This window comes from Adiantum capillus-veneris, chromosome 10 (assembly GCF_014529385.1).
Source record: "Adiantum capillus-veneris isolate H3 chromosome 10, ASM1452938v2, whole genome shotgun sequence".
Taxonomy (NCBI): domain Eukaryota; kingdom Viridiplantae; phylum Streptophyta; class Polypodiopsida; order Polypodiales; family Pteridaceae; genus Adiantum; species Adiantum capillus-veneris.
The window spans coordinates 152,903,793-152,919,579 of NC_140940.1; positions in this window are offsets into that span (position 1 = coordinate 152,903,793).

A 15,787-nucleotide genomic window follows, 5' to 3' on the forward strand; every position below is an offset into this window, starting at 1 on the left:
TGGTTTCAAAAAATAAGAAGGCTGGGATAGTAAACTATTTCTTCCATCCCTTTCACCACTTTGAGGTGGCTAGAGTTTTGCCAAGTGCTAATAAGTTTCTCTTTAGTGCTTTCGCAAACACAAGAGTGGTTATAACAACTCGTAGGTGTTGGTTTCAATCAGGTTAACCACTTGCTATGAATTTTGCACCATTTTAAGTTTTTGTACATTGTTACTGCTATCTTTGAGATACAACAATGGCAACTCACATTATCTCATCGTTACCTCCATTCTTATGCAGGTAGAATTGTTGGAACATGCATCCTACCATGCATATCTCTCTTAGATGCAAATATAAGAAAATTCCATGTTTCATGTGTATAATTTTTTGATGGAAAAATGTGATCCGTGTAGTGTTTAACTACTTAGATATTGTCCTTCTTAGGTACATGGCGACAACAAATCCATGGTGGTTGCAAAGGGATCTACTCCGTTCAGATCAATGTGCTTCCATGCACTACTGATGAGCTAGCCCTTCTCGGTGTGGCACTATCTAAACTGGCTCTTCTTGGTGCTTCATTTTTTGCTTCCTTTCAAGCTCAACCATCCATGCATATTAGTCATTTCTCCTCGTCCAATTTTGTAAAGCTTTCAGGATAGTGATGTTGTCCTTCTTGAGCACTTTTCTAATCCAAAAGAACTACGTGCAAATCATTTGGTGTGTAGAGAGGTATTCTATTGGGACACATCATCAGTTAAGGAGGGAATTACATTGATCCAACAAAAGGTCGAGGCTATCCTAAAAACCTTACCCGAATACATCGAAACAATTGCTGAGGTTCATTGGTCAAGTAAAGTGGCATAAAAGGTTATTGAGGTACCTTACTACTCACACAATTGATAAGAAAGGATGTGGATTTTGCGACAAAAAGGAGCAAGAAATTTCTTTCAACCTACTGCAAAAGATGTTGGTGATTTCACTAATAATGATCCCCAGATTGAGAATCACCATTCCACTTATTTGTAGATGTATATCATGCAATAGTGACAGTATTTCTCATGCAAGAAGCAAACAGAGATGGTTTAAATCAATTTATTATGCTGATAGATTTCTCACACGTATAAAGAAGAATTACGTAATGATTGAACGAAAAACTTAGAAATGTTTTTTGGATCCCACAACCTAGGGACTACTTTTGGCAAACAAAAATTGCGAGACGTAGGTGTTGGTTTCAATCAGGTTAACCACTTGATACAACAGTGGCAACTCACATTATCTCATCGTTGCCTCCGTTCTTATGCAGGTAGAATTGTTGGAACATGCATCCTACCGTGCACATCTCTCTTAGATGCAAATATAAGAAAATTCCATGTTTCATGTGTATAATTTTTTGATGAGAAAATGTGATCCGTGCAGTGTTTAACTATTTAGATGTTGTCCTCCTTCGGTATATGGTGACAACAAATCCCTACTCCATTCAGATCAATGTGCTTTCATGCACTACTGATGAGCTAGCCATTCTTGGTGTGGCACTATCTAAAGCTCCACCATCCATGTATATTAGTCTTTTCTCCTTGTCCAATTTAGTAAAGCTTTTAAGATAGTGATGTTCAATAAATTCTGTATAGCTCTTTGAAACTCATTGCATTTTTTCAAGTTTTGGTATTGTTGGTCTAGGTCTAAATTTCTTGGTGTTTGTTTATTGAAAACTATTTGGTATAGAATTGTGTCTAATGATTGGTTTTATTTATTTGTATCCTTATATTGCGGCCCACCATAACACATGGTAATCTCGCTAATTGCAAAACACATTCAGTAAAGCCAACTAAGTAATGGGAGCAATTGGGACTTATGGAGCATGAATTGGATGGATTCTTACCGGAATTTGCCAATTGGGTGATTGAAGAAGAGAAAAGGGAAGAATATAGTAAGGTTTTCTTGGATACATACTTTGATCTTCTTTCAGATGATTTGAAATTAAATATTGCTTTAAAGATACATCAGCTTGTACCTTTTGGGGTGTGTACTACTCTAGAGTGCCTTTTCTTATACTATAAAAAACTATTTATCCAATTTTTAAGGCTACAAAAAGGAAGAATATGAGTATGAGTGATTCATGAGAGAACTCACAAATAACCACTTATGACACTAGGTTTTAGAAATAACCAATAATCACTTATGACTCTTGGCTTGAAGCACAGCTATAAAGATCAGGTAGGGAGTAAGGAGATGCAATTCATAAAGTAGCAATTATCACAAGATTACTGCCAGAAGAATCCAACCACATAAGGAGAACACAAAATAGGACAGATATGAGAGTTTTTCACCTAAGCCATAAGAGTAGGGAGGAACCACACAAGTTCTTAAAAGGGTGATCCAACAACTGGCTCAATTGCCGCCATAAAAACCTAAAGTAGGAGCAATAAAATATACTAGAAAGGAATGCTAAGATGTTGACAGCCATGTGGGGCAATTTGAAACCAAGTGATCTGCAGGTGAAACTATAATAGGAAAAGACGAGAAAGGGCAAGAGGTATCCATACGGCTCAAGGAAAAAAAGTATCAAGGATAGGAAAAACTAATCTTAGCCTGTTGTAGGAGCCTATACGACCATGGAATGAGCCCAAACTTTGAGCTAAACATGGTTGGAAAATCTTGACATGACAAATATGTCTATGACTTTGGTCGGGAACACCCACAAAACAGCCCTCACCCCCTACTATACAGCCCTAAGAGATATCGGCACCAACTAGACAAATCCAAAGAGATTTCATAATTCTAACACCCCTCTCAAGTTCCAAAAAGAAAGATAGCTTAGGGAGTTGGTGTGAGCAATCTGCAACTCTAAAGTGAGGGTTTTATGGATTAGGATATTTAGAACCAAACTTTGAGATTGAACAATGACTAGCCACCATACCATGCAATTGTTACCCCCGAAAGATAATTGTTTTCATGGATGAGACAACATGGATAGATTACAAGACACCGAATGCTACAATCATAGTAGGGTAGAGGGAATGGGTTAGTAATGATGGATGTAGTAGCTAGGAAAGAGATGTACAGTTTCCTTGATGCTTTTAGTGGGTACAACCAAATCAGTATGGCGTTACAAGAAAAAGACAAAATTGAATTCATTACTCTAAATTGGGAGTATATGCTTCCATTGTATGAACTTTGGTTTAAAGAATGCACTATCTACTTTTTCAAAATGGGTCATGGAAGTGTTTGGTTCTTACTTAATGATCTTCATGAAGGTATTTCAAAATATACCTTCGGTGTGTAGAGAGGTATTTTATTGGGACACATCATTAGTTAAGGAGGGAATTACAGTTGATCCAACAAAAGGTGGAGGCTATCCTAAAAAACTTACCCACAAAAACATTGAAACAATTGCTGAGGTTCATTGGTCAAGTAAAGTGGCATAAAAGGTTCTTGAGGTACCTTACTCATGCGTGTTTACTACTCACACAATTGATAAGAAAGGATGTGGATTTTGTGAGTAAATAGGAGCAAGAAATTGCTTTCAACCTACTGCAAAAGATGTTGGTGATTTCACTAATAATGATTCCTAGATTGAGAATCACCATTCCACTCATTCATAGATGTATATGATGCAATAGTGAGAGTATTTCTCATGCAAGAAGTAAAGAAGAGATGGTTTAAATCAATTTAATATGCTGATAGATTTCTCACATGCGCAAAGAAGAATTACATAATGATTGAAAGAAAAACTTAGAAATGTTTTTTGGATCCCAAAATTCAGCACTACTTATTGGCAAACAAAAATTGTGAGCCATGTTGATCATTAGACTTTCATATATTTGATTAATAAACCCCATTTTTAAAGGAGATTGGCTATATGGGGTTTGTTAATCCAAGAGTTTGACTATTCAATGATTCAAAGTTCACATCAAGAGCATGTGGAGCTAGTTGATTTGAATCTGTAAAGAGATGTCAATTGTAAAAAGAAAGAAGTTAACCTAAAGAAGTAGGACATTTGCTATTAGTATAGGTGTTGTTTACAAGAAAAGGATGAATCAAATTTATAGAAGGCGTGTTTCAAAGTTTGAACAAAGAGTGATATGAGCTGAAGCACATGCAAGTGATGCAGCTTGTCATGACTTTTTAAGATTTATTATTGCAAAGAAGGTTTTTGCGATAGGGATAATTATCATGACCATCAGTTTTCAAGGATGATTATGAATATGTGAAGACATGTTTCATACGTTAAAATAATGATAGACCATTCAATGTAGATAGGATGCCATTGCAACCAATTCTTCCGCCTAAACCATTTTAAAGGTGGGGCCTTGGTTTTCTGGGGCTAGTGAAACCAACTACAAAATATACAAGGAACAAGTACGTTTCTATGGTGGTAATAGATTATTATACGTTTCAATGAAGGATAACAGAGCTACGAGTGTGGAATTTTTATTAGAACAAAAACATAATTACTAGGTTTGAATGCCAAATGGGTGTGTGTGTGTGTGTGTGTGGGGATTACAAAACACCAAATGCTACTATCATTATTAACCCATTCCCTCTACCCTACTATGATACCGTGTTGGATGTAGTAGCTAGGAAAGAGATGTACAGTTTACTTGATGGTTTTAGTGGGTATAACCATATCAATATGTCGTTAAAAGAAAAAGACAACATTGAATTCAATACTAAATTGGGAGTGTATGCTTCCACAATATGAAGTTTGGTTTAAAGAATGCACTATCTACTTTTTCAAAATGGGTCATGGAAGTGTTTGGTTCTTACTTATTATATTTCAAAATGTATCTTTGGTGTGTAGAGAGGTATTTTATTGAGACACATCATCAGTTAAGGAGGGAATTACAATTGATCCAACAAAAGGAGGAGGCTATTCTAAAAACCTTACCCACAAAGACATTGAAACAATTAATGAGGTTCATTGGTCGAGTAAAGTGGCATAAAAGGTTCTTGAGATACCTTACTCATGTGTGTTTACTACTCACACAATTTATAAGAAAGGATGTGGATTTTGCGAGAAAATATAAGCAAGAAATTTCTTTTTTCAACCTATTGCAAAAGATGTTGGTGATTTCACTAGTAATGATCCCCGGATTGAGAATCACCATTCCACTTATTCGTAGATGTATATCATGCAATAGTGAGAGTATTTCTCATGTAAGAAGTAAAAAAGAGATGGTTTAAACCAATTTATTATGCTGATAGATTTCTCACACATGCAAAGAAGAATTACATAATGATTGAAAGAAAAACTTAGAAAGGATTTTTGGATCCCAAAAATTCAGGCGCTACTTATTGGCAAACAAAAATTGCGAGCCATGTTGATCATGATTAACAGAAGTTGCCAATTGGGTGATTGAAGAAGAGGAAAGGGAAGAACATAATAAGGTTTTCTTGGATACATGCTTTGATCTTCTTTCAGATGATTTGAGATTAAATATTGCTTTAAAGATAATTAGTTGTCTATCTTTTTGGGAGTATACTACTCTAGAGTGCCTTTTCTTTTATTATGAAAGACTAATTATCCAATTATTAAGTCTACAAAAAAGGAGGATAAGTGTATGAGTGATTCATGAGAGAAATCACCAATAACCACCTATGGCACTAGGTTTCGTAAATCACAAATAATCACTTATGACTCTTGGCTTGAAGAACATCTACAAAGATCAGGTCAAGGAATGCAATTCATAAAGTTGAGGCAATCACAAAGATACAGGAGATGTGGAGAAAGCACCAGAGGGCAGGATTGAAATCTTTGCCCAGACACTCTCTTAAGGAGACTCCACATGGAGATAAACCAAAGCACAGTTTGGGGACAACCGCTCCACCAATCATTATTATCAAGAAAGATGAAAGCAAGGAGTCCATACTAGAAACCACCATTGAAAAAACACAAGTTGTTGTTCAAGGGCCACGCATCCAAGAATCAATGTCCAGTATGGCCAAGGCAGCATTGATATTCATGCTAGATGAAGATCTAAATAAGGAGAGCATGCAAATAACTCTCAAATACAAGAGAGAAGAAGAAAACAATGCCTATCTCAACTTAGCGGTGGTCAACATACAAGAAGAGATGGACAAAAAAAAAAGTGAAAACAAATGGTGATACCAACACTCTCTTAGTAGAATATCTTCATAGAAGGGATATACAATTAAAGCATGTCAGCGGGACAGCTGGCAAAATACAAGGAGATGTATGAAAAAGAAAATATGGCTAGGCAAGTGCAAGAGGGCATAGCCCAAGGCAGTTAATTTCCCTTGGAACAGAAACAGAAGTAATATCAACAAGCCCACCAAAGTGACAAAGAATCAGCATCACTTTCTCAGAAGCAAAGGATCTCACTAGATGTACTTAAAGGCCAAATAGCTCATCAGAACAGACAGCTAGAGGCATTTATAGAAGATTTCTTGCTCAACCCAAAAAATAGTTTTGAGCAAATTGACATTTACAAGAAGCATATCATAGCTTTGCAACAGACCCTAAAAGTTTCTCAAACAACAAGAATCGTTTTAGAAGAAGCTCTATACACCAACAGTAAAGCATGGAAAAAGAAGGAAAGTCAAAAGACAAAAGCATTCAGATGCTGATGAAGGAAGTGGAGGAGTTAAGAAAACAACTATCAATTGTTGAGCAGTTCCAAAACCCTTGGAAACATGGCTTGATTTTGAGTAAACAAAAGAAGAGACAGAGCAAAAGTATAGGTAGTTCAAAGGCCCGGGATGTGGGCACTTCAATTGAGCCCCACAAATTTCCTCAAGAGTACTCACATCTAACGAAGGAGACTAGGGAAGTTGTGGTCAAGAACCTCTGCTACGAGAATCATTTACTAAAATCAAATTTACTGAAGTGCATCACTCTAGAACAACTACGAAGGAGGTTTTTGAGCCAAAACTTGCCTATCCACTACTCAAATGGCTAAAAATAGAGAAGGAGAAAGAGATGCTACCAACTATTCTACCAGATGCCAAGGGAAGCTACAAAGAAGCTGATCTTTCAGAATGGACCACATAACAAATCAAAGAACCCATACCAAAATGAAAAGAGAAATTTATGGGGGATAACAAGCAAGCAATTACAATAAATTCTTTTGCTCCAACTCACCTTCAAATTGACCCAACATATTGCCCAATCATCAGGAGGAGAAGGTGGACGGATTTCAAGCAGCTGCTTCTCTCTCATCCCACATGGCTAAATTACACAGTCTTCCTTGAACCATGAGAGGCACCTTCACTCACCTACGTGAGAAAGGCCATCAAGCAGTGCTTAGCATGCTTCGAGGAAAGCCAGATATAGCGTGCAAGATGATGTTGAAGATATGCTACATACTCTCAGCATGCATTAACACTTTCAAGAACACAGAGGCCACCAAAGTCAAGTGGACTTCATTCTTGGAGGGCTAAAAAGGCCTAATATTCAATCTAAATGACACCCCTAAGATGAAGGTAATTTATGGATTATTCACTAGAATCATGTTCCTGCCCAACCACTACATGCAGACCTTCAAGGAGGCCTTCTATACATGCTATTTTGAGAAGAACTCCACAATGTTCATGCCCATCTGCAAAGATCTCAAACTCAGGTTTGTGGCATACACCCTCCACAAAAGAGAAAACCCCTTAACTAGAACCTACAAGACACAAGAAGAAGACCAAGTACAACAGATGATGCTCATTTTTCAACAATTCATATATGAACAAAAGCAAAGAAAGTCCCTGCTCAAAGATTGAAGTCTTGTTAGAAATAACAAGAAGCCGGGAGGGTGAAGTGTTGAAGCAAGGATCCCAACCACACCAATTCAGATGGGCCTACAAAACCTTTTTCTTTAATCATTTATTTTCTGCTTAAGCCAGCGTTGTAAATCTTGAGCTCAAAAGAGTCTGACTATTTCCAAACCATATTGTCCTTAATGAAGAGACTAGATGCCAAAGCCCCTCACATTTTTGAAGTAATATCCCTTTCTAGACAAATATTCGATTTTATACCTAGGGTATAAAATTCAAATCTATAAATTATTAAGAACTATTTTTTACTTTGGAGTTCACTTAGTGAAGGTACCAGTATGCTTATGCTTGCGTGCTCACTAATCTTTGTACGGGTAAGCATTGCTAATGAAACTTCATGTGCTGCTTCCTCATGCTCTTGGCATCATGTACACGTTCAATGTGCTATGTTTGAGTGTGTGTGTGTGCGTGTGCGCGCGTGCGTGCGCGCACGTGCGCAACGCAATGAGTGATTTTAGCTCTAGGTTATCTAGTGTGTTTAAGTGATTGTTTTGAGTTGTTGATGGTGTTTTAAGTGAAACTAAGCATGGATAGAGGTAAGTAGGCCTTAGGAGGAGCCAAACGACCCCTCATTTGTCATTGTTGGTGAAATTGAGAGGTGGCAACAATTGAGGTTTCTCCCCTTCACAACTGTGACATTTGCAGGTTTTGATGTTAGAAACCTATTATCTATAGCCTAGAGAGCCCCAATCTCAAGTTTCATGTCATTTGGAGTTCATTTGACACCTGTACAACCATTTGAGTGTTAGTTAGACCGTACAGGAGACTTAGACATTTTCCACTTAGTTGTTTCCTTGCTTAAGAGTGACACCTCTCTCCTGAGTGCATTGTTGTTGGGGCATTGCATTCGATGTTATTTATGTTGGTTTGAGTTATCTCTAGGTTGCATCATTCGATCGCCACGCCAACAGAGGGCTCCTTCATCCTGTGAGCACATACGATAGCCCTCCAAGGAGCCTAAAAGGTCCAAAGTATTGAATGTTGTGTATTCAAGAAAATGTTGTGCTTTTGGTAATGGTCACAAACCTTGCTTGTGCCTTGAGTGCTTAAGCTGCACATTTATAGAAAAACTTCTATGGCAACACACACATCCATTGCATACCATAGCTATCAAGAATATTCTCAATAAAAATAAAAAACAATTACATACCTCATGAAGTACTCGTCTTGACTTGCCTTGCTATCGTAATGATCGAATGAATTTCATAATAAATCTATTGTTTTTCAATAGATTTTGTACTTCCTGCTGCCCAGGGCCTTGCCAAATTTGCAACCCAAGTCGAAGCTTATGAGAATTATACATGTTGCTCACATGCCTTGCATGCGGCTTTGCTTCAATTTTTGAGCGTTCAATTTCCAAGCAACTCACGACTGGTTCAAGGAAAAAATTGTTGTGCATCTCCATGGGATTGACCTTGTCACCCTTGACTTCTACCACTTTTTCCCGCTGTGTTTAGCCATGTCAAAGCTCTAAAATTTCAAAAATTGTTGATATTCTATAGTAGAGCATTGATATGGAGTGTAGTCTTAGCAGGGAATCATCCTCCCTCCACTGTATCAGAGCTCAAGGGAGAAGGGCAGCTATGGAGGAGGGGAAAGACATAGGGCATGGACTCTTGTTCTCTCCCTCCCAATTGCTCTCTCAATCTCTCTCCCTCTCTGGGAAATGAGGGCTTCACGGAGTCCTCTAAGCTACACCATGTAGTTATGCACTTTCAAAAGTCCACCAGACAATGGTGGTTTAGCCTACGGGCCAACGATGAAGCTCCACAAACATGGAAAGCTTTAAGAGCTTCCATTAAGAAGCATTTTTTGGCCATCGATGCCAAAGTCAAAGTACTCACCGAATGGCGAAGCTTGAAGCTCTCTCCCTAAAAATCCATTCACAAACATGTAGACAAGTTTTGGGACTTACAACTCAAAGCCACTGTCTTCAAGAAGTTGGATTTTGGATAGCAAAAGCAACAAATTTGTGCGGGCTTAACTGAAGAAATGGCGGAGTATGTCAACTCCCAAAGGCCACACACCATATTAGCTAGCGGTTATACACCATACTATGGTGGCTTCTTGAATCAATTTCCAAACGGGGACTAAAAGAAATTTTAAGCCCACAGAAAACAAGGGTTCCAATGAGCCTAAGGGGAAGGACAATGTCCAAAATTCTCCTAAGTGCAACTCCAACAAAGCTAAAGAGAAGGGAGTTTATATTAAAAAGAAAAATCTCTCCTGAAGAGATTGAGTGTTATCGCAAGGATAACCGCAGTTTCAAGTGCGGCGAGCAAGGGCATACATACCACACTTGTCCCCAAAAGAACACCCGCCATGAACCTCCTAGAGCTACCTTGGTCAAAATCCAAGAGGAGGAAACTCACCACAAAGGATCTCCTCTATGCCATGCTTGGGGAAAGGTAAGAGAATAGGATGCTTTTATTCTCTTTGACCCTGGTTCTACTCACAATTTCATGTCCACAGAGTTGGCCACCAAACTAGGCATACAAGCTTACGAGATGGGAGATGTCCTACCTGTAGCCGGTGCTTTCAAGGGGCAGGAAGCTTCAACCACTCCCTTAATCGGGACATTGAGGCTCCATGTCCAAAGCTCTCTGGACAAAGAGGACTTCTTTATCTCTCCTCTCAAGCATGAGGATGTAATCCCAGGGGCACCATGGTTGGATCGCATGGCTGCCACTGTTAAATTCCCTGAAAGAAAAATCTCCTTTAGGTTCAAGGAAAAAGATATGTACATAGGTGCCAAGCAAATGGGTAATACCATACCCATTGTACATACACAAGCTTTCAATAAGTCAATAAAGAGCTCTATTTTCGTGTACATGATTTTTGTTAAAGACTTTCAAAATGAACCTAATGTTTTAGCAAAAGAAAATATACACAATCGAAAGGAATTAGAGTTATCCAATTTTCTCAAGGGGTTTCAAGATGTCTTTATTGACGACATCCCTTGTGAGCTACCTCCTAAACGAGACAATGATGACCATGCAATTGAACTTCTTCCAAGAAGTTCACCGCCTAACAAACCTCCTTATAGAATTTCTCAAGCTCAACAAGAGGAGATTATGTGGCAAGTGCATGAGTTAGTTGAGAAGGACATGGCTAGGCCTAGCTCATCTCCATTTTGTTCTCCTATGCTACTAGTGCAAAAGAAAGACGACACATATCATATGTGTGTCGACTATGTAGTTTGGCTTGTAATTGTTGTACATGTCTACAACAATAGGCACTATACATCATTGGCTCTTTGCATAAGGTGCAACCAATAAAGATGACACTTTTTGTGGTAGCAAGTCCGCATGGCCTAGCTATCAAGCAGTTAGTTTATGAGACACCATGAATAACCTAAGAGAGCCTCAAGCTAGAAGATTTTTGGATTGAAAACCCTATAAAATTCAATATGACTAACTTCTTTGCGGTGTTAGACATCTTTTTCTTCTTATTCATAGAGAGAGAAGATTATAAGCTGGGAGTGGTATCTCATAAGCATTTCATTAATCATTTCATTAAGAGTTATAAACGGGCCATACCCTTGAAAATACCACTCATAGAGATACATTTCATAGCTTATATCCTCGATTATAAGCATTTCATTAAGAATAGATTCCTAATGAGCATAGCAAGGGTGCTTCTTGGATAGAGAGAGCAACAAAATCATAACACTTAGTTAGATAGGCATGAACAATACTTCAAAAAGAGAGAGAAATTAAGCTATTGACAACAATTGAGGACTGGATTTACCTAGAGCAGGTCCCCCCTCCAAAAGGCTTTGTATTATAGGTTTCCCCCATTAAGGGAGACATTTTACAATACAATACTTTGTGTTCCTTCAAAAAAATTTTGGTGCAATGAAGATGGAAGCTTCAAGCACCAAGCTTACACTTGAAAACACAACATCAATTCCCTCATGGTCTCAAACCCAAGACCTCACACACCTTCAAAGATGGTGTGAGCTAGCGGGATATGAGAGTAGATTAAGAGGAAGAAGGAATATTCTTACGAGAAATAAGTATGTCTCCTCATATAATCACTCTTAATAGCTTAGCATAGCTTAGTAATTAGCACAGTAGAGGAGATGAGCATGCATTGGAGCTTGGCTCTTGGTTGGATTTGCATCACAAAGCCAAGAGTTGTTGGTGGAGGCCTCCCTTCTCACAAGCTTGGAGTAGATGATGAGCTTTCCATTAAAGCTTGAGAAGGAGATATCTTCTTTTCTTCACACATGAGCTTGTGTGAGTGTGTTTGTGATAATGCCTTGCAAAAATCAGTCCCCTCTCTCTCTTGGTCGACCCCTCTTGCTATTTGCTCATGCTGGCATCCTATTGGTCCCTGCAAAGCTTAGCCAATGACAATTAAGAAGCGTAAATGATAGCCTTGTGACATGTGTTTCAATAATGGAACTAAACTCTCATTGGACCTCTTAGTCTTCTGGCCAATAGCAAGCCATTGGGCTGCTGAATGCTCATTGGACCCCTTGGGAGACTGTCTAATAGTCTTCTAGAGAGCTTCATTTTTATTGGTTCTTTTATCAATTGTTTTTAAATGAATTAAACTAAATTTACTATATATAGCCTAACTCTCATTGGTCCACCTCTATGGCCATCCAATAGGATTTGAATGCACCTTGGGGGCAAGTGGGCTAGGAAGCTGATATGTGTCCACTATGCCCTTTGTGTAAAGGGAGCTTGGAAGAGTGTGTGTGTGTGTTTCTTTCTTAGTACCTACAAATATGGCTCACCTATGGGAAGACTTTTGAGTCTTCCCACGAGCATCCAATTTTCCCTAAGGTTTGACCATTGAAGATTTCATTTAATTTTGGAACCTTAGCATTTTGGAATTCTTAATGGATTGAACCTTAGGGTCTTTGAAGCCCATTGCTCTTTTGGATCCCTATTGTGACTAGTCTACCAGCCTAATCAGTATTCTAGCTTTTTCTCCCCTAGTACTTTCCCATATTAAATCAGTTTAACATAAGAAAATCATTTAGGAGAATTAGATATTAGTTATTATGACATTACCTCTCTCTTGAAATCATAGTCGTCCTCGACTATGAGGTAGAGAAGATAAAGCCTAGTCATTAGTCTGTTTGCTAGCGGGTAGAGAATCCCTATTTTACCCTACAACATCGTCCCAGAATGGATGACTAGTTCATTTGGTGCTTGAGAGCATTAGCTACCGCAAGCATGTATTCACATTAGTCCATATCAATCTTTCATAGTAGAGTGACAAGCTCTACTTGGTGTTCAAGAGGCGTCGTTTCCAAAAACATGATCTAAGTATGCATACTTCTAAACATTTGTGCACAATAAACAAGAAAAGAGTCTTATAAGACAAAAACTTTGTTCATTTAAACATTTTTACATTTGCTTACTCTAGGGAGGCATGGGAAGCATTGTAAGAATTGACAAGGTTTACGTTGTCCTTTAATTGTATGCCTGTAGTTCTTTAACTTAATAAGATACCATCAGGTAATCTTACCACCTCTCAATACCTTGTCTTCATGTTGGAGAATGGACTCAGGCTGCAGCACCTCTTCTTGGTCCTTGATCTCCGGTGGGTCTTCAATAGTTGGTTCTTGAGGTGGCTCTCCTTTGTAAGGCTTTTAGTAGGCTCACATGGAAAGCATTGTGTATGAGCCAATGACTGGGCAACTTGAGTTGATAGGCCATCTCATTGACTGGTCTAAGAATCTGGAAGGGACCATAGTACCTTTTTGCTAATTTAGCATAGTACTTTTGGTGTCCCGTAGGATTCTTGCCTGTTGTGTGCCTTAATTGAGCCTTGGAAAGTTTAAGTAAGACCCAATCATTTTGTTTAAACGCTTGAGCTCTTCTGTGCTTATCAACAACAGCCTTTTGCCTTTGCTATGGGATAAAGATAGCATCCTTAATCTTTTGGAAAGATTCTTGTAGGTCTCGGCTATACTCATCTGCAGAGCTAAGATCTTCCCGTGTACCTTTGGTAGCACGGGACTTTTAGATCTTCCCTCAATTACCTCAAAAGGTGCTTTTCTGGTGGAGGTATGTACAATATTATTGTAGGTATACTCCAGTGAGGGTAAGTACTTCTCTCATTGGAACTTTTGATCTACTTCCGTTACATAGGTTTTTAGTAGATCAAGAATTGTTAGGTTAGCTATTTCACTTTGGCCATTCGTTTGTGGGTAATAAGCCAAAGAAAAGTTTAGCTTTGTCCCTAAATTCTCAAAGAGACCCTTCCAGAAATTACTGGTCATTCTAAGATCTCTATCCAATACTATGGACATTGGATAAGCCATGGTACTTGAAGATTTGTAATATGAAGAGGGTTGCCATTTTGATGGGCTTTGATAGTTTTTTTGACAGGTATAAAATCAGCTTTTTTGTTGAACCTGTCTACTATCATCCATATTCCCATATTCACATGGATAGACTTAGGCAATCCAAAGATAAAATCCATGGATATGCTCTCCCATGGTGAATTAGGGATTGGCAAAGGTTGAAACTTCGTTTTTTTGCATACCACACATTTAGAAACATACTCTTGTAAGTTTGCTTTTATGGCAGGCCAATAGAAATATGTTTCTATCCCTTTTATGGTAAATTGAATCCCTCTATGCCCCGCATAAGGAGGAGCATGAGATTCATACATTACTTTCTCATGTAGTGAATTAGTAACACATAGTCTATTGCCATAGAGAAGATAACCATCTTGTAAAGTAAATGGTTAACACATCTCTAAAATTGAGATCAATAGTGTACTCATCTATCATAGAAGATAGATCATTGTTAGTTACTATGGAATTCACATTCACTCTTGGCCGTCTTGAGAGTGCATCGGCTACTTGATTATGCTTGCCAGCAATGTAAGAAATATGAATATGAAATTGCTAAAGAAATTTTTCCGCCTCATTTTTTTGTTGGAGAGCTTGGTTTTAGTCAAATAGGTATTCTATCTGTGGAACGGGAAACCAATTCTTGATAGTGATCCTACTTAGTGCTTTATAGTCAACACACATACGATATGTGCCGCCTTTCTTTTGTAGTAATAACACTGGTGAACAAAATGGAGATGGGCTAGGCCTAACCATGTCCTTCTCAACTAACTCATGCACTTGCTGCATAATCTCCTCTTGTTGAGCTTGAGAAACTCTATAAGGAGGTTTATTAGGAGGTGAACTTCCTGGAAGAAGTTCAATTGCATGGTCATTATTGCCTCCTTTAGGAGGTAGTTCACACGGGATGTCGTCAATAAAAACATCTTGAAATCCCTTGAGAAAATTGGATAACTCTAATTCCTTGTGATTGTTTATATTTTCTTTTGCTAAAACATTAGGTTCATTTTGAGAATCTTTAATAAAAATCATGTTCACAAAAATAGAGCTCTTTATTGACTTATTGAAAGCTTGTGTATGTACAATGGGTATGGTGTTACCCAACTCCTTAGCATCTATGTACATATCTTTTTTCCTGAACCTAAAGTAGATTTGCCTTTCAGGGAATTTAACATTGGCAGCCATGCAACCAAACCATGGTGCCCCTAGGATTACATCCTCGTGCTTGAGAGGAGAGATAAAGAAGTCCTCCTTGTCCACATAGCTTTGGACATGGAGCCTCAAATTTTTTATTAATGGAGTGACTTAGGCTTCTAGCCCGTTGAAAGCGCCATCGCCGGGTAAGACATCTCCTATCTCATAGGCTTGGATACCTACCTTGGTGGTGAACACTGTGGATATGAAATTGTGAGTAGAACCAGGGTCAAAGAGAATAAAAGCATCATGTTCTCTTACCTTTCCCCAAGCATGGCGTAGAGGAGACCCTTTGTGGTGAGCTTTCTCTTCTTGGATTTCGACCAAGGTAGCTCTAGGAGGCTCATTTTGTGTATTCTTGTGGGGACAATTACAATAGGCATGTCCTTGCTCCCCGCACTTGAAACAACTTGTCTTTGGCATCGGTAGCCAAAAATTGCTTCATTACCAAAATCAAAGTTATCAACATTAATTTCACTTTCTTTACTATTGTTAGCCATTCTAACAAC